Source organism: Lolium perenne, chromosome 5, assembly GCF_019359855.2.
Source record: "Lolium perenne isolate Kyuss_39 chromosome 5, Kyuss_2.0, whole genome shotgun sequence".
NCBI classification, from domain to species: domain Eukaryota; kingdom Viridiplantae; phylum Streptophyta; class Magnoliopsida; order Poales; family Poaceae; genus Lolium; species Lolium perenne.
In genome coordinates, this window is record NC_067248.2 from 267,493,084 (window position 1) to 267,514,718 (window position 21,635).

At 45.3% G+C, this 21,635-nt stretch overlaps 1 long non-coding RNA gene across 1 annotated transcript; it reads left to right on the forward strand.

Moving 5' to 3' along the window:
• Window positions 1-17,970: 17,970 nt before the first annotated feature.
• Window positions 17,971-19,837, forward strand: LOC127303064 (uncharacterized). Its single transcript, XR_007853229.2, has 2 exons — window positions 17,971-18,769; window positions 19,333-19,837. It is a non-coding gene; the product is annotated as an uncharacterized lncRNA (long non-coding RNA).
• The last annotated feature ends 1,798 nt before the right edge of the window (window positions 19,838-21,635 follow it).

Genomic DNA, 21,635 nt, shown 5'->3' on the forward strand with positions numbered 1-21,635 from the left:
CGCAGTGCACACTTCTGATCGTAAGAGTGACACCTCCGTCAGTTAAACATACATTACGGGAAACGCTACAGTAACTGGCGAGAACACAAGCATTAAACAGAGCAGCATAGCTGCTTTATTCTACTGCAAACAAAAGCCACACTAACACATTTATTGCATCTTTTGCGTCTTGTAGAGGCCGGTTTATCGAGGAGTGCCAGCATGGCTTCTTTCATCTTCAGTAGAGCACACATTGTACACGTCCCTGGGAGCGATCACCGTGGCCGTGTGCCGGAGCCTAGGCCGCCAGACAGCGACGCACCTTAGATGAAGTTCCTAGTGGCCAGGGCATGTTCGTCGGGATCATAATCTCCAGCAAAAGACTTGGATCTAACAAGATTGCGATTGCACTGGGTTACTTCAAAGCCTGTGCAGGTCCCATTCCACCTGGCTGGTGGTTCCAGGACCCAATTGTCTGCCTTCGTGCCCTCTATGCCACTGCCATCATCCGCATCGCCGTGGCTTGCCTCTTTTGGGCAAAGAAGACCTTCAACCACTATCCCATGGAGCTCCTTGGAACATGTTCTAAGTTATTTACGAGACAACTGTTGGTAAACAAGAAACGGCATGAACATGTGACATGGGATCAAGGAAGCCAAACTCACTCCTCGTACGGGCAAACACCTGTCATATTTGTTTCACTTCAACATCTCATAAAATTGTAGTGTTAATTAGTAGAATAGCTACTAGTCTAGAACTACATGCATCCATCCAACTTAATACTTTCCAGGAGGAAGGAAGACTCTTTGCGATGGAGCATATATAGATACGAACCAAAATGTTTATCATTCTATAATCATGCATGTAGTCTTTTTTTCTTGAAAGCTCAACGGTGGAGGGAGCATGACTCATGAGTGTATTACGGCGAGCATGCATGCATTTCGTTCGCGCTATCAGGCACCATGAATCTCCACATGACGGACGCATGCATGCAAAATATGCGTGACTCTGCAAATTTGACAGGTCATCCGAGCCAACTTTGCTTGCAACAAGATTTTTGTGCCAACAAGTGGCAGTTTTTGTTTTGCCAACGTTGTCATGAGAAAAGGAGAAATGAGCCGATCTCTCTAGTCAGAAGCATCAGGATATTCACTGATTTTCACCCCTCAAGTATTGATAGTGAGTGGGTCCTCAAAGATGTCCAGATGGATGCAGAGTCCTACCGAAGCATATCTGCATATTATTGCCGCATCCATTGCCGAGTCCGATTGAACACACGAGATGTGCTGGCATCTTGTCTTTGTGAGAGACGTGTGTATGCTTGAATTCGGGTTGACATTGGATCCTGGTGCTGGGAATATTTGGTAAAAAGGATTACCTCCACGATTGAATTGTTAGAAACGACCACCTCCAAGTGAAATTAACAAAAAAGACCACCTGTACCATCGCAGCAAGCTCCCCAAGCGACATGTGACACCTGTCGCCACAGCCTGTGGCGGCAAGTTCCCCCAAACGACACGTGGCACCTACCGCCACTGGCTGTGGTGGCACGTACTGTTCACCCACAGGCTCTGGTGGCAGGTGCCACGTGTCGCTTGGGGGAGCTTGCTACCACGGCATAGGTGGTCCTTTTTGTCAATTTCACTTAGAGGTGGTCCTTTTTAACAATTTACTCGTGAAGGTAGTCATTTTTACCGAAAATTCTGCTCCTCGAGCTGCAACTCTCTCCCTCAAGTCTGTTATGAGCAAACTTCTCAAGCTCTTGGTGCTGTGTTTTTCTCAGTCAACTGTTTGAGTAGGAAACAAACATTCGCGTGCTTTTCAACTTCGATCCACCCAATTTCAGGTTTCTAAAATCAGGCCCGGCCCAGGGGGAGGGGGGGGGGGGGGGGGGGGCGGGGGGGGCGGCCGCCCTGGGCCCAGGGAAATCTGGGGCCCTCTAGATGTAAGTTTATACTACTAGGCTCATTCAGTATTCCAGTGTTGGTTTTTAGTCTCCCAGGCCCAGGCCGGAGCGTAAGAAAGCTTAGCTGGGCTTTTTTCTTCACGAAGGGGAAAGAATTCCATCGATCGAGGCATCGAGCGTCCTGCCCTCGCACATCTATATCTATACCTACTAATAAAGGAAGGAAGGTTTCTCCCCATTTTTTTCGTCCGTTTTAGAACAACCCCTACTTTTCGATCACAATTACAACAACTGCCACCGCCTTAGTCAAATATGTGGTGACCCGGCATACCACTGCATGGTGTAGTATGCAAGTCTGATATAACACCAATGAAACACCGTTTCACTCGTATTATATCGCTCAGAGTGGTACAACAGAAACATATGCGGGTCCAAGGCATGTCTATAGAATTACAACACAGACTCTTTACAAAAGATCCACACAGCCTCCTACTTTACAATGAGGTAAAACTGCAAATAAACTCCAGAAGAACGACTCGTGATCTAATCTTATCACGGACTCTAATTATAGAGTATTTGACTAGCTAAAGAGGCTATGACTGGATTCTAGCTAAATATGAGCTAGGTTTAGGAAGCTAGATCCCTTCTACTACTTAATCTAGGTTTTCTCCATGGTAGTTGTGGTGTTCGACTCTTTCGGCAGGTTCCTGTCCCCTTGAAGTATCTGTAGACTCCTCGGTCTTCGAGTTGCACGGTAGATCCTCCTTCGATGCCTCCATATCTAAGCAGGGGATTTAAGAGTGGGATGAGTACGAGCGTACTCAACAAGTTCATTATAGGAAAGAGGTGTTTAATGCACTAGCTACAGCATTAGACCAGAAAGTCTAATACCAATGCAGGTTTTCATAACCATTTCTTCAAAAGGTTGCTTTTATTCAGAAGAACTATGTCCGTCAGCCTTCACCGGTTTACTAGAACTTCATGGAGCTCCTTTCCGGCCGCGTTCGCAGTTCCATATCCCGGAACAGGGAGTGACAGGTCACGGTTCATTACACTCTGCAGAGGTGTGTTGCTTTACCCATAAGAGATCTTAACCTTGGTGCCAACCGAGTCTATAGTTCTCGTCCACACTTCCTTTGGTGTGAGGCCCGGTATAAGGTCATAGCCAATCATATTCCTCCGCTACCTCATACACCCACCCTTTGCTGCAAACTCCGACCCTGGGTCCTCGCCGGTCCCATTATTCCCACTTACGGGTGGTGACAAGGTATCAACTTGTCAATGCCTATGGATTGTAGGCTAGGGTTTAGTTGGAAGTAGAGGGTAAGTAGATCTCGAAGGTTTCAGCCGAAAAGTACTCGACGATTATAAAAACTAGGGTTTGTGGACAATGATTCGGTCCCCTCTTCGTCCCTCGGCTCCCCCTTTATATAGGAGGTGGAGCCGAGGGATTCGTGCTATACAAGTTACATAGTCCGGAACGGTTCCTAACTCATCCCGCCAGATTACAAATAACACTTCCTATTACAACTCTTGACTTTCCTTGATATATCTTGGGCTCCCGAATCTTCTTATTCTTCGGGTAGTGGGCCTTCAGTAAACCCCGGGTACTATCTTCGGCAGGCCCATTTGGGATGCCTATGTCAGTAGCCCCCGAGATTTTGCTTGAATCGTAGAATCAGGGAAAATCTCCACTGTTTATTTTTATTCGAAAGCTTCAACTTTTTTATATTTCTTCACATAAAATTCTATATTGTACAGGGATAATGGTAGTTGGGGCTAGTTCATCTGACGGATCAGGTACTAGTTAACTGCTCTAGTGGCAATCCGCAAAAACCTACTTCAAAATCACGTCCCTGGACATGATCTCGGGATACTGGTGTAAACTTCGACAGGTGCCGCTTAAGGTCTTACCATTCTGTCGAGTCCCAGTCAAATTTATCGGGTACCTAACGCGTCCGTTAGGATTTTTCTTCGTATCTGTTGATACGGATAAAGGTAGCAGAGCGCAGTCTTTGGCGATGCCACGCCCAGCAGAACGGATCTGGGGTCTTACCTTCGCAAATTTGCGGCATTCAGAAATTGATCGCAACTTCGGCGTTCTGAGAATATATTGTCGAGTGCTTTTCGGCTGTTGGAATGGAACATTTTATCGAGTCAAATATAACTTATATTGCTCTCCCGATGGGAGTATATGTAGAGTTAATTATAACTCGAAATATACTCTCTTGCCTTTCTATCTTTTCCTTTGTTAATTTCATCGGGCACGCGAACAGCGTTCCCGATGGGAGTAGCCCCCGAGGCTACAACCAAGAACTTGTGCTTGGTTGTAGGCTCGACATTTTAGTCCACCTTGTCGCTATATTGTCGTTATTTCCCAATATGATCTCTCTCTTCTTTTTTTATCTCTCGGGTGCGCGAACAGCGCTCCCGATGGGAGTAGCCCCCGAGGCTACAGCCAAGGACTTGTGCTTGGTTGTAGGCTCCCGCAATTTCTATATTGCCATACTCGAAATTTTACTTTTTATCGAAGTAGCCCCCGAGCGTTTGGGCAAAAACTTGTATTTGATCAAAGGCTCCCGAAGTATTTAATAATTCCTCCTGTCGCCAATCTTCTTTTATTTTTCTTGTCGACATGCTTCCCTTAAACAAAATTGCTTCATCTCTGTTTATAGTCTTGATTTTTCTGCCTTGTGGGTCCATTGTTTCCACCATGTTGACACGTCGTGCAAGTAGGGGACACACGTCCTCCGCTTTTTCTGGCGCACGTACAGTAACGCCTATCTCAGTAAAAATACCTTTTTACCCTTGTATCTAGAAGATCTTTTTTCACCACACGATTTCTTCATCCAACGGCGCACTGCTTCACCCGATTCTTATATAAACCTTTCTTCAACCTCCGTTCATCCCCTCGCTTGCGCCGCTCATCTGTTCCTCTTCGCAAAGCTTCCCTGCGCCCAACTCTCTCTGATCATCCGCACTCACGAGCATTGCTCTGCCCATTGCCGTTGATGCCACCGCGCACGCGACTCACTCGCCACAGTACCCCGGAATCCAAGATGGCCGCCGAGGATCTTGAGTGGGAGAGATCCAAAATCTCCAACCAAGACACCAACATGCTGAAGAGGCTTGGCCTCATGAAGAAGGAGGACGCCATCCGCTTTCCCAGCGAAGAAAGCTACCCCAAGCCTCCAATGGAGTACCGGGTTAGTTTTGTTGATCACCTTATCCGTGGTCTTTCGACCCCAATTCACGATTTCCTCCGCGGCCTTCTTTTCGTTTATGGGATTCAACTGCACCAGTTGACCCCCAATTCCATCCTTCACATTTCTATTTTCATCACACTTTGCGAATGCTTCCTCGGAATCCCTCCCAATTGGGCTCTGTGGAAACGCATTTTCTGCCTCCGCCGCAATGGCTCCCACAACGTCACTTATAACATAGGTGGCGTTGTTATCTGTGTTCGTACTGATGTCGATTATTTCGACGTCAAATTTCCTGATTCTGTCCAAGGATGGCGCAAAAAGTGGCTCTACATTCACGAAGAAAGCGCCAACTCCGTTGAACACAACATAGTTCCTTTCGACGGAAGTGCCAGAATTCAGCGCCGCCGCTTCTGGGATGCCGAAGCTTCTGAGGAAGAGAAAAAGGCGACAGAGGCACTCATGTCTCGTATTCGTCAGCTTCAAAACACTCGAGGCAAAGAGCTGTCTGGTGTTCAAATCACTGCCTACTTCCTTAGGATTAGAGTGCAGCCTCTTCAGGCTCGCAAAAATCCCCTTTGGACGTATTCTGGTAAAAATGACGCCAACAGAATCTCCGGTGATCTTTCCACCAAGGACTTGGAAAAGTTGATTCGAAGACTTTCTCGCCTGGGCAAAGATCCAATTCCTTCCTCTTGTCGCGTGGAGCCGTACAGCTCCGCCAATCCACTCCCCGAGGTATTTTGTCTTCCCGAGTTTTTATCTTGTTCTGCACTTTCTCTGCATCTCGTTGTATTGTTATCTCTTTAATTTTCCTTTGGTCACTATTTTTTACAGAACCATCCTACGATGACCTCCCTTCCTCCTCTTCCGGAGGGTGGAGAAGTCGAAGAACAGGCCATCGTTGCCGAAGATACTCAAGGTTCTTCTATTCCTGAAAGTGAAGTCGCGGGTTCTCACAAATCTGCGGCTTCTCACGAAAAAGAAGTTGAGTCTGAAGCCAGTGAGTCGACACAATCCCTTCCTCCTGCTGTTTCTCCAAGGAACAAAAGGAAAAGGACTGATGCCGAGGATTCTGGCACCTCTAAGGCTGAAGAAGTTGTTCCTTCTCATCCGAAGGCAACTTACGATCCTTATGTTGAATCCCTCGTCAGCTCGTAAGTCGTCTTTATTTTTTTTTTTTTTTTTTTTTGTACTCGAAATATTTATCTTGTCTTGCTTTTTATGCTGCCGATTTTTTGATCAACAGTGATGACGAGGAAGAAGTACCAACTACTGACGTGGCTCCTCGGACAAGCACGTCACGTACTGTACTTGCTTCAGACACGCTAGTTGAAGGAGAAGAAACCTCGCCTCCTCAACAAAACGTCGTCACCACTACTCCACCATCAAGCCCCCTTGCTCCTTCACCAAAAAGGACAAGGGTTGAAAAGATTGTTGAACCTGCCCCTCAGTTGGGCAGTTCGTCGACTCTGCTCTTAGATGATGTAAACTTGTCGACATCTATATTTTCCTTATTTTGTTTTTTCACACCTTTTCTCTTTTTCATGCCGATGTTTCTCTTGCTGTGTTCACCTTGAACAGCCTATGATCAAAGATCTTCTCCGCATCGGTTCCCAATTTATTGGATACCGTGAATATGCTAATAGAGCCGAAGGTAACGACTTTTATACTTGCTGTTTTTCCTTGATTTTTTACTCCTGTTGCTTTTCGCGATTTTGATCTTTCTTCTCTCTCTTTTCCATATCTCGACAGAGAAACTTGCAGAGGCCAACGAACACGCCGACGCACTTGCTCGAAAACTTGAGCAAAGTGAGGCGGCTCGCAAAAAAGCCGAACTCGCTGCTAGCAAAGCCAAGGCCGAAGCTGATGAAGCCAAGGCGAAAGCTGCTGGTGTCGAGGAACTGCAGAAAAAACTTGAGGATGTTACAGCTGCCTTGGATGAGCACAAAGCTGCGCAAGCTTCTCGTGAAGAAGGGATCCTCAAGCGCCTGAAAACTCAGAGTCGCCGCACTTTCAGTAATTTTGCTGATCCCTTCTATTTTTATGAGAATCGTTGTTTCTTGTCTTTTCACTAATGCTTTGTTTCCTTGACAGCCCAAACAAACCAGGATTTTGATCTGACGAATCCTGTCAATGACCCTGTCCTTGACGCACTTTCCTATCTGGAGCTTCATGGATCCGAGATTCGTGAAGGTGTGTCGAATGCTAGCGCAGTGTTGTCGGCATTGTTCCCCTACTTCTTCCCGAAGAAAGAGGAGCCTGCGACTTTCCTCAACCTTGCCAAGATGTTCAATACACCGGAAGACCTTGGACTGAAGATGCGCCAAGAAAATATGAAGGTTGCCGTTGAGAACACTGTCGCGTTGGTTGCGACGATCGACAGACTATTGACTGGATGAAAGTTGGCGACACCGAGCAGATAGAGCAATCAAGGTGGAAGTCGCTGATTAAGGCAGCCAAGCCCAACACAAAGAAGATCTTGGCCTATCTCGGGATTAAACCAGCGTCGACTCCTAGCTCGTCAAGGCCGGAGGTCTAGTTGCATGCCTCTGTTTTTCTTTCTATTTCTTTTGCTCTTGTCGCCAAAGTAGTCATTTGGCGACACGTACTTCCTTAGCTTCACTGTAATGCCCTTGTAATTATTCCAAGAGATTAATGAAAACTCTATCTTTGCTTGTTGTTTGATGTTGTCTTGTTTAAATTTCAGTTGATATTTGATAACTATACTCCATCTTCCGCTCCTTCCAATGTTTCGCCTTCTTCTTCTCGCGCGAGGAGAACTTTTGCTGATACTGCACCTGTCGACGATACCTTGTCGCAAGAACTGGATGAGCTTCGACAGCAACTTCAGTATGCGAAGAAGCAAACACTTGTGATGATGGAGCAATCTCGTAAGTCATCTGAAGCCGAAAAAGTTGCTCTTCAGCAAGCTCGCGAGGCCGTGGCTGCTAAGGAAATTGCTGCTTCCGAGGCTGAAAAGGCGACCACTCGAGAAAATTTCATGCTCGAATTAATGAATGAAGCCAGTGCAGATATGTCGGGTATGCTTGCTTCATCCTCCGATATCTTTCATCTTCATGCTATGTCTCTTAAAGGTTTCCCCTTCGTTGTTTTGATAGGTTCCTTTACTGATGCTGCTGCCGAGGAAGAGAGGGTAAATGCTAGGACGAACCTCCTTGTTAACCTTTCCCTGGACCATGGTTCTTTGTTTTGGGCTACCCCAGAGAGGACCCGACAAATTGTCAGATTCCAAGATCGCACCTCTCAAACTCGCGATTTCCTTGACTTCTGTACCAAGACCTTGTCCATGGTTTACAACTCCATGTTTCCTCGGAACGTCCAACCAAAAACTCTCCCTGAATTGATGGAAAGATTCAAGGATCTTTGGCAGTATCCATGATTTTGTCAAAGCTCAACCGGTAGCCGGCGCCGCATTTGCTCTTATCATGCTCCAGATCTGCCACTCAAATCTTGACCTTACCCAAGTTGTCGCAAAAGTTCATCAAAAGGTACAACGTCGAAGAGTTGGTGTTGACAGGATTAACACGAAGGTTACGCCTATAGCCGAAGAAATGATTGAGGACCTTCTTCGGATGGACGCCGACTTTTTTGCCGATGGCCATTATGCCGATTTTCTTGGTGCTGCTCCTGAAGAAAACAGAGTTACTCTTGATGACATATTGAATCAAGACTAGTTATTTTCCTCTTGTAGATACTTCTTCTTTGTAATCTATGACTATATTGTAAAGCAATCATTATATTTCTCTGTTCGTCTAGCCCCCAGTGTTTCGGTGACTCTTTACTGTATTTATATATTTGCGAGGTTTTGAACCAAGGCATTTATATATTTATGGCGAATATGAGCCCCCGAGCTCCTTTATTGAGTACTATTTTGTATTTTTATTGACTCACGAGGTATTTGAATACCAAGGCAAGGCTTTTCTTTTGTCGATGAACTATATTGAAATTCGTCGGAGCAAGGACTTTGATCATGTCGATAAAGAAGAAAAGTTATATTGTCACTATCTTTATTATATTGCAGCACCGCGAGCCCGCCTCATTAAAAACCTTCTCCGGCCCCACTCGGTGCCCCGAAAAAGGAAAAGAGTGCGTCTGAAAACTCGCGGGCGTTTCAGTACATTGAAGTTTTGCAAGGACTATATTTCGACTCTAGGCGTAGAACCGCCTGAGTTGCGCCACGTTCCAGGGGTTTGGCTCCTCCACCCCTGTCTTTTTGTCCTTTATCCTGTATGCTCCTCCTCCGATTACTTCCGTGACAATGTAAGGGCCAAGCCATGGTGACTCGAGTTTTTCATGACTTTTTTGCGTGAGCCGAAGAACTAGGTCTCCCACCTGAAAAGATCTTGGCCGCAAACGTCGACTGTGGTAGTTTTTCAAGTCCTGTTGGTATTTGGTTACCCTTGATAGTACTTCGTCTCGAGCTTCATCGAGTGCGTCGACGTCATCTTCTAGCGCTTTTCTCGACACTTCTTCGTCATATTCCACGACACGTGGAGAGTTGTGCTCTATCTCGATTGGTAATACTGCTTCTGCTCCATGAACCAGGAAAAACGGAGTTTCCTGTGTTGCTGTGTTTGGTGTTGTTCGGATGCTCCACAACACGCTTGGTAGTTCTTCTGGCCAGGTATGTCGAGCTTTTTCCAATGGTCCTAACAAGCGCTTCTTGATGCCATTGCAGATTATACCATTGGCTTTCTCGACTTGCCCATTGGTTTGAGGATGTGCAACTGACGCAAAGTGCAACTTGATACCCACCTCTTCGCAATAATCTTTGAATTCGTGGGATGTGAAGTTACTGCCGTTGTCTGTGACGATGCTGTGGGGCACTCCAAATCTGAAGACGAGGCCTTTTATAAATTTTACTGCGGATGCTCCGTCTGGTGAATTTATCGGCTTCGCTTCTATCCACTTTGTAAATTTGTCGACAGCTACTAGCATATACTCCTTTCCTCCTGGCCAGGATTTGTGTAACTTGCCCACCATATCAAGTCCCCATTGAGCAAAGGGCCATGACAATGGTATTGGTGCTAGCTCTGCTGCTGGAGAGTGAGGTTTTGCGGCAAACCTTTGACACGCGTCGCAAGTTCTTACTATGTCCTTGGCGTCCTCGATTGCTGTCAACCAGTAGAATCCTGCCCGAAAGACCTTGGCTGCAATAGCTCGACTACTTGCGTGGTGGCCACATATTCCTTCGTGTACATCCTTCAGAATTATTCTTCCTTCTTCGGGTGTAACACACCTTTGCAAGACGCCTGAAATACTTCGCTTATACAATTCTCCTTTGACCACCGTGAAAGCTTTGGAGCGTCGAATTACTCGTCTTGCCTCAACTGGATCATCGGGTATTTCTTTCCTGAGGATGTATGATATGTACGGCTGCATCCACGGTGTCTGTATCATCATGACCAGGTCCTGATCTTCTTCTTCTTCTTCTTGCTTTTCCTTGGTAGCCCCCGAGGGTTTCTTCTCCTTCTTTTTTGATTTTGTTGATTTGGTGGACCTCTCTGTTATCTCTTCCCAGAATACACCTGGCGGGACTGCAAGGCATTGCGACCCGATGTTTGCAAGAACGTCGGCTTCGTCGTTGCTCAATCTGCTAATATGATTTACTTCGCATCCATCGAACAACTTCTCGAGCTCGTTGTACACCTCCTTGTATGCCATCATGCTATCATTGACTGCGTCACATTGGTTCATGACTTGCTGAGCCACCAACTGTGAGTCGCCAAAAATTTTTAATCGAGTTGCGCCGCAGGCTTTCGCCATCTTCATCCCGTGTATGAGAGCCTCATATTCTGCTTCATTGTTAGATGCGTTAGGGAACGTCATCCGAAGGATGTACTTCAACTTGTCGCCTTCAGGTGATATGAGTACTACTCCTGCGCCAGCTCCTTCTAGTCTTTTGGACCCGTCAAAGTTCATGGTCCAGGTTCTCGACAAGTCTGGAGGTCCTGTATTTTGCAACTCCATCCACTCTGCAATGAAGTCCGGCAGTACTTGCGACTTGATTGCTTTTCTTTTTTCATACGTGATGTCCCGAGGGGAAAGTTCTATTCCCCAAAGGGAGACACGACCCGTAGCTTCTGGATTGTTCAATATATTTGACAAGGGAGCTTCATTGACCACTATGATCGGATGTGCCGAAAAATAGTGGCGCAATTTTCGTGCTGTTGTGAACACTCCGTATGCTATCTTTTGGTACTGAGGGTACCTTTGTTTTGAGGGTGATAAAACTTCGCTGACGAAGTATACTGGCCTCTGCACGCCGTGGAGTTTTCCTTCTTCTTCCCTTTCAACAACTAGCACCGTGCTCACCACTTGGGGCGTGGCTGCGATATACAGCAGGAGAGGTTCCCTTTCTTTTGGCGCCACCAAAATTGGTGGTGTCGAGATTGTGCGCTTCAAATCCTCGAAAGCTCTGTCGGCTTCTTCGTTCCACTGGAATTTATCTCCTTGCTTTATCAGAGCGTAGAATGGTAACGCTTTTTCTCCCAGCCTAGCGACGAATCTGCTCAAAGCTGCGACTCGCCCCGTTAGCTGTTGTATCTCCTTCAACTTTGTTGGCTTCCTCATTGTCACGATAGCTTGTATTTTGTCGGGATTTGCTTCAATCCCTCTTGCTGAGACTAGAAACCCCAGAAGTTCTCCTGCTGGGACGCCAAAGGAACACTTCGTCGGGTTCAGCTTCAGGCAGAATTTGTCGAGGTTATCAAAAGTTTCTTTGAGATCCTCGATCAGTGTTGTCCCCTTTTTTGACGTTATGACGACATCGTCGATGTATACTTGTACGTTTTTTCCGATCTGTGTCGCCAAACACTTCTGCATCATCCTCTGATATGTTGCTCCCGCATTTTTTAAACCAAAGGGCATTGTTCTGTAGCAAAACACGCCGTAAGGTGTAATAAACGCGGTCTTTACTTCATCTTCTTCTTTCAATCTGATCTGGTTATAACCAGAATATGCATCCAGGAAGGAAAGACGTTCACATCCAGCCGTGGAGTCGATAATTTGATCGATCCTCGGGAGGGGAAAGTGATCCTTTGGACAATGTTTATTGAGACACGTAAAGTCGACGCACATGCGAAGGACCTTAGTGTTTTTCTTCGGCACCAAAGACACGGGATTTGCTACCCATGTGGCTGTGAATATCTCTTTGATAAAACCAGCTTCTTGTAGTCGATTGATTTCTCGACAGCATGGCTTTGCGGTTTGGTTCCGAAAAACTCAGTAAAGGTTGTTTAATTGGTCTCGCTTAGTGGATCCAAGTTTAGGTGGTGCTCGGCAAGTTCCACAGGTACTCCTGGCATGTCAGCTGGACACCATGCGAAGATTTTCCAGTGCTCACGGAGGAACTCGACGAGCGCGCTTTCCTATGCGATATCCATGTCGTTTGCGATAGATGTCGTCTTTTTCGGGTCTGTCGGGTGAATCTGCACCTCTTTTGAATTTTTCTCAGTACTGAAAGTTGATTCTTTGTTTGGCCTTCCAACGTCCTGGGCAAGACGTCGTAATCAGTCATGCTTTTTGACGCCAAGTACTCAGCTTGCATCCCGCAAGTTGCTGACAACCGGTGGACATCCTAGTCGCACTTATCGGCTAAGGCAAAGCTTCCTTTTACTGTGATTGGTCCCTTTGGTCCAGGCATCCTCCACAACAGGTATGTATAGTGTGGCACCGCCATAAATCTAGCATATGCTGGTCGTCCCAACAGAGCGTGGTACTGCGACGGAAAATCCACGACTTCAAATTCGAGCCTCTCGATTCTATAATTTTCTCGGGTCCCAAACTGAACGTCGAGATTGATCTTTCCCAATGGATAACTTGGTTTCTCCGGTGTGATGCCGTGGAACCTTGTGTCGGTTGGTTTCAAGTTTGCTAAGGATATGTTCATCTTCCTCAATGTATCTGCATACATAAGGTTCAAGCTGCTGCCGCCGTCTATGAACACTCGAGAGACATCAAATCCCGCGATAACTGCTGGCAGAATAAGTGCTGACTGCCCTGGTCGAGGAACTTGCTGCGGATGATCTGCTATTGTGAAGCCGATATCTTGTCCTGACCAATTAAGGTACTCAACTGTTGGTGGAGGCATTTTCTCTGCCATAAACACCTGTCGTGAGATTACTTTCTGAGCTCTATTGGACGGCCTTCCCTTCTGAATCATCGACACTGCTCCATTGGAGTTAGGATCAACATAAGGTGGTGGTGCAGGTGCTGCCGCTATTCTGAGCTGATGCCGATTGTCGTCTGTGATCGCGGGAGGAGGCGGCAAGTGAATCTCGCTTCTAGGTTCTCGAGGATTTCTCTGTGCTGCCCGCGCGTTAGCGTTTTCTGCATACCGCAACATTGCCTGAAAATTTCGAGTCTTTCTGCAAGTGCCCGACTGTCTTTTACCGTTGCTGTCGAGGAAAAAGTGCATCTGGCACGGTCCATTCATCATCTCTTCAGGGGACACGAAAGGTCTTGGGAACCTAGGCCCGCTATTTTGCCTGCTGCGTGAATCATCCCTGTTATCACCTCGCTGTTCATTGCTTCTCTGGTAATCATCTCTGTTGCTTCCTCCTGTATTTGTCCGAAAACCTGCCGAAATTTGTCCTGGAGCGTCGTAGTTCTGGTACTGCCGAGGAAATCTTCGCCTCGGTTGATAGTTTCGACCACGGTCCTCCTCTGGCGACCTGTGCCGTTTGTTGTGGACAGCGTCTTCTCCATCTGCCCATTTATTTGCTATCTCCATTAACGCGGATACTGTCTTTGGATTGGTCCTTCCCAAATCCTCGACAAAATCTCCACGCCTGACTCCTGCGACAAACGCATCTATCGCTCTCTCGTCAGATATATTTTCTGCTGAATTTTTGATGATATTCCACCTTTGGATGTACTTTCTCATTGGCTCATCTGGCTTTTGTCGACATGCTCTCAATTCTTCTAACGACGCGGGTTTTTTGCACGTGGATCTGAAGTTCTTGACGAACACATCCTCGAAACTTTCCCAGCTGTCGATGGACCCTGGAGCGAGTTTCTTTATCCACGATCGTGCGGCTCCACTCAAATGCACCTGAATGCTTTGCATGGCTGTTGCCCTGGTTCCTCCCGTGAGCTTCACTGTCTCCAGATAGTCGACTAGCCAATCCTCTGGATCTTGAAGGCCGTCGAACTTTTTGAAATTGTCGGGTAGCTTGAATCCTGAAGGGACTCGAGTTTTTCGGACTCTCCTCGTGAAGCATGGCAAGCCGCACATATCTTCGTCGTTAAGCTCCGGAGATTGCCGATGATCCCTTCTGCTTTGTCGTGCTCTGTCGACTCTTGCTTGTGCTGCCGTATCTCTTGCTCCACTTGGTCCTTCAGGGGCTGCCGCCGTTGCTGCTGCAGGTCGTGGACTATTTTGCCTTGCTGTTCCTTCGGGAGGCGTTGAAACGAACGCTGTCCCCATAGCTCCAACTCCTGCTATCGCCATATTGTATAGTGTTTCCCTTGGATCACCTGGAGGTGGTTTAGACGCGAGGATAAAAGCTTGTGTCGCCATATACCCAGCTTCTGGTGTCTTAGGGATAATGTTTCCTCTTGTGTCTATCGACATAAAGGACATGTCGAGGTTTTGAACCAAGTGCTCTCTTTCTGCTTCGGGTATGTGTTGTAACCTTGATCTTCCTCTGTTCCGAGCCTCCCTGTGGCTATCACCCGAAGTTCTAGATTGTCGACTCAGATCTGCCCTTCTCCTGCTGGATGCAGAAGCTGCTTCCTTTCTCCTGTTCAACTCAGCTGTCTGTTTTTCCAATTCCCTCGCAGCTCGTGCGAGCCTATATTGATATGCTTGCAATTCTTCTGGTGTGGCTGTGGTAGCCATTGGTTCTGTGCCGTTCATAGCTCTCGCGGCTCTGTCCCACGCTGCTTGTGAAAGTTGAACTCTATCTCGCGGCTCTGGCCCGACGTATTTGTTGCCCAGGCCTTGTCGCAGATTGGAGGGATCGACGTATGGATTTCCCAGATTGTCGAAAGCCTCAGATGTTTCCTCTTGATCTTCAATGGCATAAATCTGATGATACTTTGTACTCAGATCTATGTTGGGTTTGGTGACATCATCATTTAGATTGATGAAGACCTTGCCCACTGTGATAGATTTGTCGATGAAGTCATAGCTATCGACATCGCTTGAGCCATCGCTTATATATGAGTCCGCAGATGACTCAAATGTCATGTCGTTGAAGATCTTGGCGAGTTTCTCTCTTGTTCTGGTGCTGATGTAGCGTGTCGCCGAAGTTTCTTCTTCTCCTGACTCGGTTGACGACGCATAGCTTGAAAAATCGGAATCGACCTTCGATGATCCCGACGAAATCGGAACCTCGACACGATACGATCCTTCTTTCTCGACGCGAAAGTGAAACCTTCCGAACGTCATCTCCATGGGCTCCGCCAGATACGCATATGCATCCAAACGGGAGGGTGGGTGAGGAACAAAATCGACAAGACCAGCAGCGATCTGTTTACCTCGATCCATTGTGTTGCTTGCAGTTGATGATGTCGAAGATCTTGAACGTGCCATCGAGATCAGATCCTTACGCCTCTAATTCCCACAGACGGCGCCAATTGACAAGGTATCAACTTGTCAATGCCTATGGATTGTAGGCTAGGGTTTAGTTGGAAGTAGAGGGTAAGTAGATCTCGAAGGTTTCAGCCGAAAAGTACTCGACGATTATGAAAACTAGGGTTTGTGGACAATGATTCGGTCCCCTCTTCGTCCCTCGGCTCCCCCTTTATATAGGAGGTAGAGCCGAGGGATTCGTGCTATACAAGTTACATAGTCCGGAACGGTTCCTAACTCATCCCGCCAGATTACAAATAACACTTCCTATTACAACTCTTGACTTTCCTTGATATATCTTGGGCTCCCGAATCTTCTTATTCTTCGGGTAGTGGGCCTTCAGTAAACCCCGGGTACTATCTTCGGCAGGCCCATTTGGGATGCCTATGTCAGGTGGACCCCGACCACGACAACAGTTCAGGTCTCTACCATGAACTCCTTCGCCGGCAGCTGCAACCCATCATAGACCGCAATTACCGTGGGGACTTTATCGGGACCCTCACCCTACCACTTGTCCTCTCTTGGATCAAGGGTACCACTTGTCCTCTCTTGGATCAAGGGTCTACGGTAAAGCGCATCCGTTGATGTACAAGAGGTGGAAATACAATTGACTATTCCGTCCCACTCCAGATCTTATGGTTAACACAGGTATTACGGCACAAGAATCACTGGCGACATTTGTTGTTTAATCCTAGTTGGATATAAACCCTTGCAATGGAACCTCCACCATATCAACACAATCCATGGTTCCATTGCCCACCACATAGTCATATTCATAGTTATGAAAATAGTGGTTTTGGTTTTTATGCAATAGTGATAATCATAGTACTTTGCAAGTAATTTGATAAAGATACTCAAATGACATGAGCAAGTGATGAACTTGCCTTTCTTGACTGCAAGATTATGCAGGCAAGGTCTTCGAACGCAATAACTCCAAATTCTGAAATAGCATCATCGTCCGGTAAGGACGATGTTTAAAAGATTGGAAAGGATGCAATAATGCATAAGTATGAGATGCAATCGCTCTAAGCATGACCTAACCCCGATGATTTAGGATTAGTGAGTGGTAATGATTAGTTCAGGGTGTGTTGCACTTTTAGAGAGATTTCACAAACAAGTTTATTATTAGGATCTTGGTTAATTTGGGCATCTTATAAGTTGAATAAGATAAAGTAACACACAACTGCTTATAGTTGGCACATGATTAACATACAAAATACAACTATTCATTTAAGACTTACCATATGTGTTTTAGTGATTACTTGTTACATATCTAAAAGAATAACTTTGGAAGAATATATTTCTTAAGGACTAATAAGTACTTCCATGAGAGTGTTATTTGCTTCCAGGGTTACTATAATTCTCTATTGATCTATAAGTAGAGGTATTAGATTTAGTATATTAGGTTTAGATACGGTATTACATAATGGTAGTAATTGAGTTCTTAACATATATATACACTTCTAGGATTATGGGACATTAAGGTTCCGAAGTGTATTATATAAGTATCTCAATTGGCTCGAAGGGTTTAAAATAAAGGCTTTTATTATAAGGTAAATACATGGTTTAGGAGTTAATTAATAGTAATAGGTGACTCTAGGTATAGTTAACCTCTAGTAATGTCAAGTTCTAGGGTTTCATCTATTATGGTTAAGGAACTTATTTTTAAGGTTTTAAGAGCTTCCTAAGAGGTACTAAATGATTTAGGATTTAATTAACTACTTAAAGTTTTAAAAAATATTCATAAAAAAAATATAAGCATGTGTTAGAATATTATTTAAAATTAATTAATATTTATTATAGATTTTATGGAACTTCATATGTTTGTTTATTAAAACTAAGGTTTATTTAGTTTATTATGTTCAAGTCATAATGATAATATTTATTGCATTATTAAGGCTGGAATTATATTTCAAACATTTAAAAAAAATTCTATTTGAGATTTGTAGGTATTACTACGTATTTTTCAAGGGACTTTAAAGTAATCTTATAATCTTTACGTCATAATCAAACAATTATACAAGGTTAGTGGATAATTTTATTAGAGTGTAAATATTGAACCTACACAAGTGTGTGTAAGTATTAAGTACTAATTCTATGCATGTAGTGTTACACACACGTACACATCGGATGAGTTACTAGGCCAATTGTGCACGTACGCATATACCCAGTCCGGTGATACACGCACAGATACGAGTCCAACACAAGTACACAACCGAGCCTCATGTCTCTTGTCGCCGTCTCCGTCTCTCTTTTTCTTACGCACGCGCACTCTCACGAGCAGCCATGGCTCCGCCACGCGCCCATCTCCTCCCGGCCGTTCCCGGCCGACTCTAGCGCCGGTGTGATAGGGTTTTGGCCCGCCTCGGGTTGATCTACAACCTCCCTTTGCTCGATTTGATCCTCGAGTTCCTACTCGCTCGCCCCGACCGCTGCTGTGACGCCGCCTCCGCCGTTTTCCCTGACCACCTCCGGCCTTCCTCGATGCCGGCGAGGTGGGGTTCTGGACCGCCTCGTCGCGCTCTACATCTTTGTCTTGATTGATTTGATTTCCTCGGCTCCCCTTGTGCGCCCCGCACATGTGCGTCACCGACGCACGCGCCGCCGTAAGGCTCTGCCGGTCGCATCCACCGCCGCCGTCGACCGGCCCAGCTCCGCCACGAACTCCTCCGTCAACACCCGCCGCCACGACGCCGTCCTGTGCTCGCACACAACCCTGTGGCTAACCCTAGCTTGCGATGGCTAGGTCGCCGACACGGCGCTCGCGCACCCGCGCCTCCGGCTATCTCTCCTTGGCGAAATGGACCTCCTCTTTGAGCGCCCCGAGCCCCAGCTCGGCTTCGCCCTGCCCGGCTGCTCTGATTCTTCAAGTGGCGGTGTACTGGTGGTGCGGTGATGCTGCTGGTCATGTGTCGACCACCGTCTCGACGCCGGTGGAACGGCCACTGGTGTGCAACCCCAACGTCCGTGTACTGGTGGTGCTGCGGTGATGACTTCATCCTCGACCTCGGCGCCGGCTGGACGGTGCCGTAGGCGCAACCCCGGTGTCGACGGCTGCGACTACGCTTCTACTACACTGTGAGCTATTCTTCTTCGCTTCTCTGCATATGCCCAATTGTTGGTGTGCTCCAATACTATGATTTGGTTATGTGCTGGATATGCTTATGGTCTAGCACCTAGTGGTTTATGTGCATACTGAATCAGTGAGGTGTGGACTTAAGCTAGTAATACTCTGGTTCATTGATCATTGCTATATGTTCTGTGTGGTGCCCCTGTTTGGATGGTTTTATTCAACCACACATATTTGTTTTACTGAGATTAATTGGTGTCCCATTTAACTCATGGTTTAGTTTAATCAATGAACTAGAATTACTGTGGCTTGATAATTTATTTGATGGCTTCCTTGTGATAAATGGCTTGATTCTGTAAGTGCAAATTTATAATTGCCCAGTAATTAGTGGGGTCCCTCATTTTGGATGATTAGCTCATCCATGGCTTGCTACTATCTTAAACTGATGAAACTGAACAGGCTGATGCTTTGCTGGGTAGCTTGGCTGTGAGCTTATATGCTTACTTATGGTGGCTTTGCTGCGGTTTAATTTTAATTGATCTCAAACTTGCTGATGATTTCAATACTGCAGCTACTACTGTATAACTTACTTGATGGCCTGGAGTATTTTCTAGTCTCAGAATAATCCTCTAGAATTTGTTGGCTGTTACTCTAGCTACTCTAGTTGCTGTTGTGCCTATACTGTGCCTCTGTTTGGATGATGAATTTATCATCAGCACTCTGGATCTAGTGGCTTGTGGTTCGGCTTGTATGAATACCTATATATAGTTTCTTAGCTGCATCTAGGATACTACTTGGTTGGCCTGGGATGAATGTCCTGGATCCTAAGTAGTTCCCTGTAACATGTGGATTATTACTGGTGGCTTATGGTGATGACTAAAGCCTGTGCATATATGATCTTGGACAGTAGTGTTGTGGAGAAACACAAAGTGAGCTTTGAGTTTCTAGTATATGATCTAGTTGCAAAGTAGCAACTAGAGATGATTTGGTTTTGCAAGGTTGGTTTTTATTGGTGGATCTGGCTGTCCCTTGTTTGATAGTTTCAACTGATAAGAACGGATATATGTTTGATTTTCTTGGCCCTGCCAATGATGCAAAAAGGCTGAGGCATGATCTTATGATATGAACAGATACTACTAGGTTGTTGCTTCTCTAAACCTCGGTGATGAACATGCATAGCACCTCTATGCAAGACTGAGAGGAAAATCCATCTCTCCATCCTCCTAGATGAAAATCTAGTTGAAGGGTGGTTTGATGGAGTGTTATGGATTCTTCTCTTTATTTCCCCTGATCCTAGTTGTGCAAGCTAGTATGCTGAGATGCTTTTATTAAATCAATGTATCAACCTGTTGTAGCAAAGTTGGATAGCTGGTGATGTTGATCTTGATCTACTGCTTGTTTGACTGCACCTCCTCCTAGCTCCGGCTTGATCCTGTTCTAGGATACCACTATACTGGTCCTTGGTTGGATGAACTGGGATATCTTCTAAGATGGTTTGATGGCCTGGATGAAGAATAGCTATTGTTTCTTGTGTTCTTGATCTGGTCGATGAACCCTGTGCTAAGGAGCTATGTGCTCCATGGGATGCCTCTTTTATGGATGACCTGAGCTGTGTTTGGCCTTGTACTACTGCCTATGTGCTCTGTGCGTGAGACAACACATAGCATGCATGTGTGACAGTGCTACTTGCTTGTGTGGCGCAAGTCTCTGCCTGGTACATTCCCTCTTGTGGATGAGCATGGACTGAGAAAGATCTTCTTATTTGCTTTCCATTTCTTTCTAACCTGGCCACCTGACTTTCCTTCTCCTTTTGTTTTCTTTGTTTGTTTTGCAGGTGACCAAATAAACAAAGAATAGAAGATATTTAAATAGGTTTAGCTTAACTTTTATTTTCTGTTTTAGATTCTTGTAATATTTGTAATTTATAATATTATAGATATTGTAATGACTTTGTAAATGTGTATATAATTAATAGAATGTAATTTCCCTATTCTTAATACTTCTTATTTTGTCTTATTCATATTTCAAACATTGTTTGAATTGTAATTAGAAATTTATAATATGAATTCATATTTGAATTCAAATACTTATTTGAATTTCTGTCTTCCATATTCGATTGTGAATTCAATTTATTTCTCCCAAAACACATTAATTTAGAAAGGTCATGTCGAAATTTGTCGCACCCACATCGAAGACTAACTCAATTCCATCGATGTAAGAGAAACCTCGATCCCTTTGGAGGTTTTAAACAAAAGCGCGAAAATTTCCCGGATTTTCTATGCATGAATGCAATGCAGACATCCGTTTCCTCTCTTTTTGTAACCCCCAATCCTGGGATATTACAGTCTCTCCCCCTTAAACTAAACTTCGTCCTCGAAGTTTGAACTCTCTCACGTTTCCGGAGTGTGGGTCCGACTTGTATAGTTTACAACTTTTCTCGAACTCCGTGGTGATCTCTCTGGATATAATTGAATATATCCCTTGTCCAGATTCTTCCTGGAATCCATTAGTGCCTGTCTCTGAGCAGTGGCTTCTTACTTCAATTCCATGATTTCTTTCAATATTATAATCTTGTTTCCTTTCTCATTGAAGATTCAATGATTGAGACTTCTTCTGGTGCTCCTAGTCTTAACTGAAGATTAATTTAATAGCATACTCCTATTTGGTATTAGGTCTTTGTTTTCCCTTACTACCAGAACTGCAATAATGGTACTTTGTAAGTACTTACCATGGAAATGGTTGTGATGGTTGATTTCCCTAATAATGGATTAGACTCATTTAGTCCATCCAATCATGGTTTATAGTTGATACCTGTAACTATTTTGGGTTCTTTAGGTTCCATGAAAGGAATCCTTCAAATGGACTTTAGTTTTG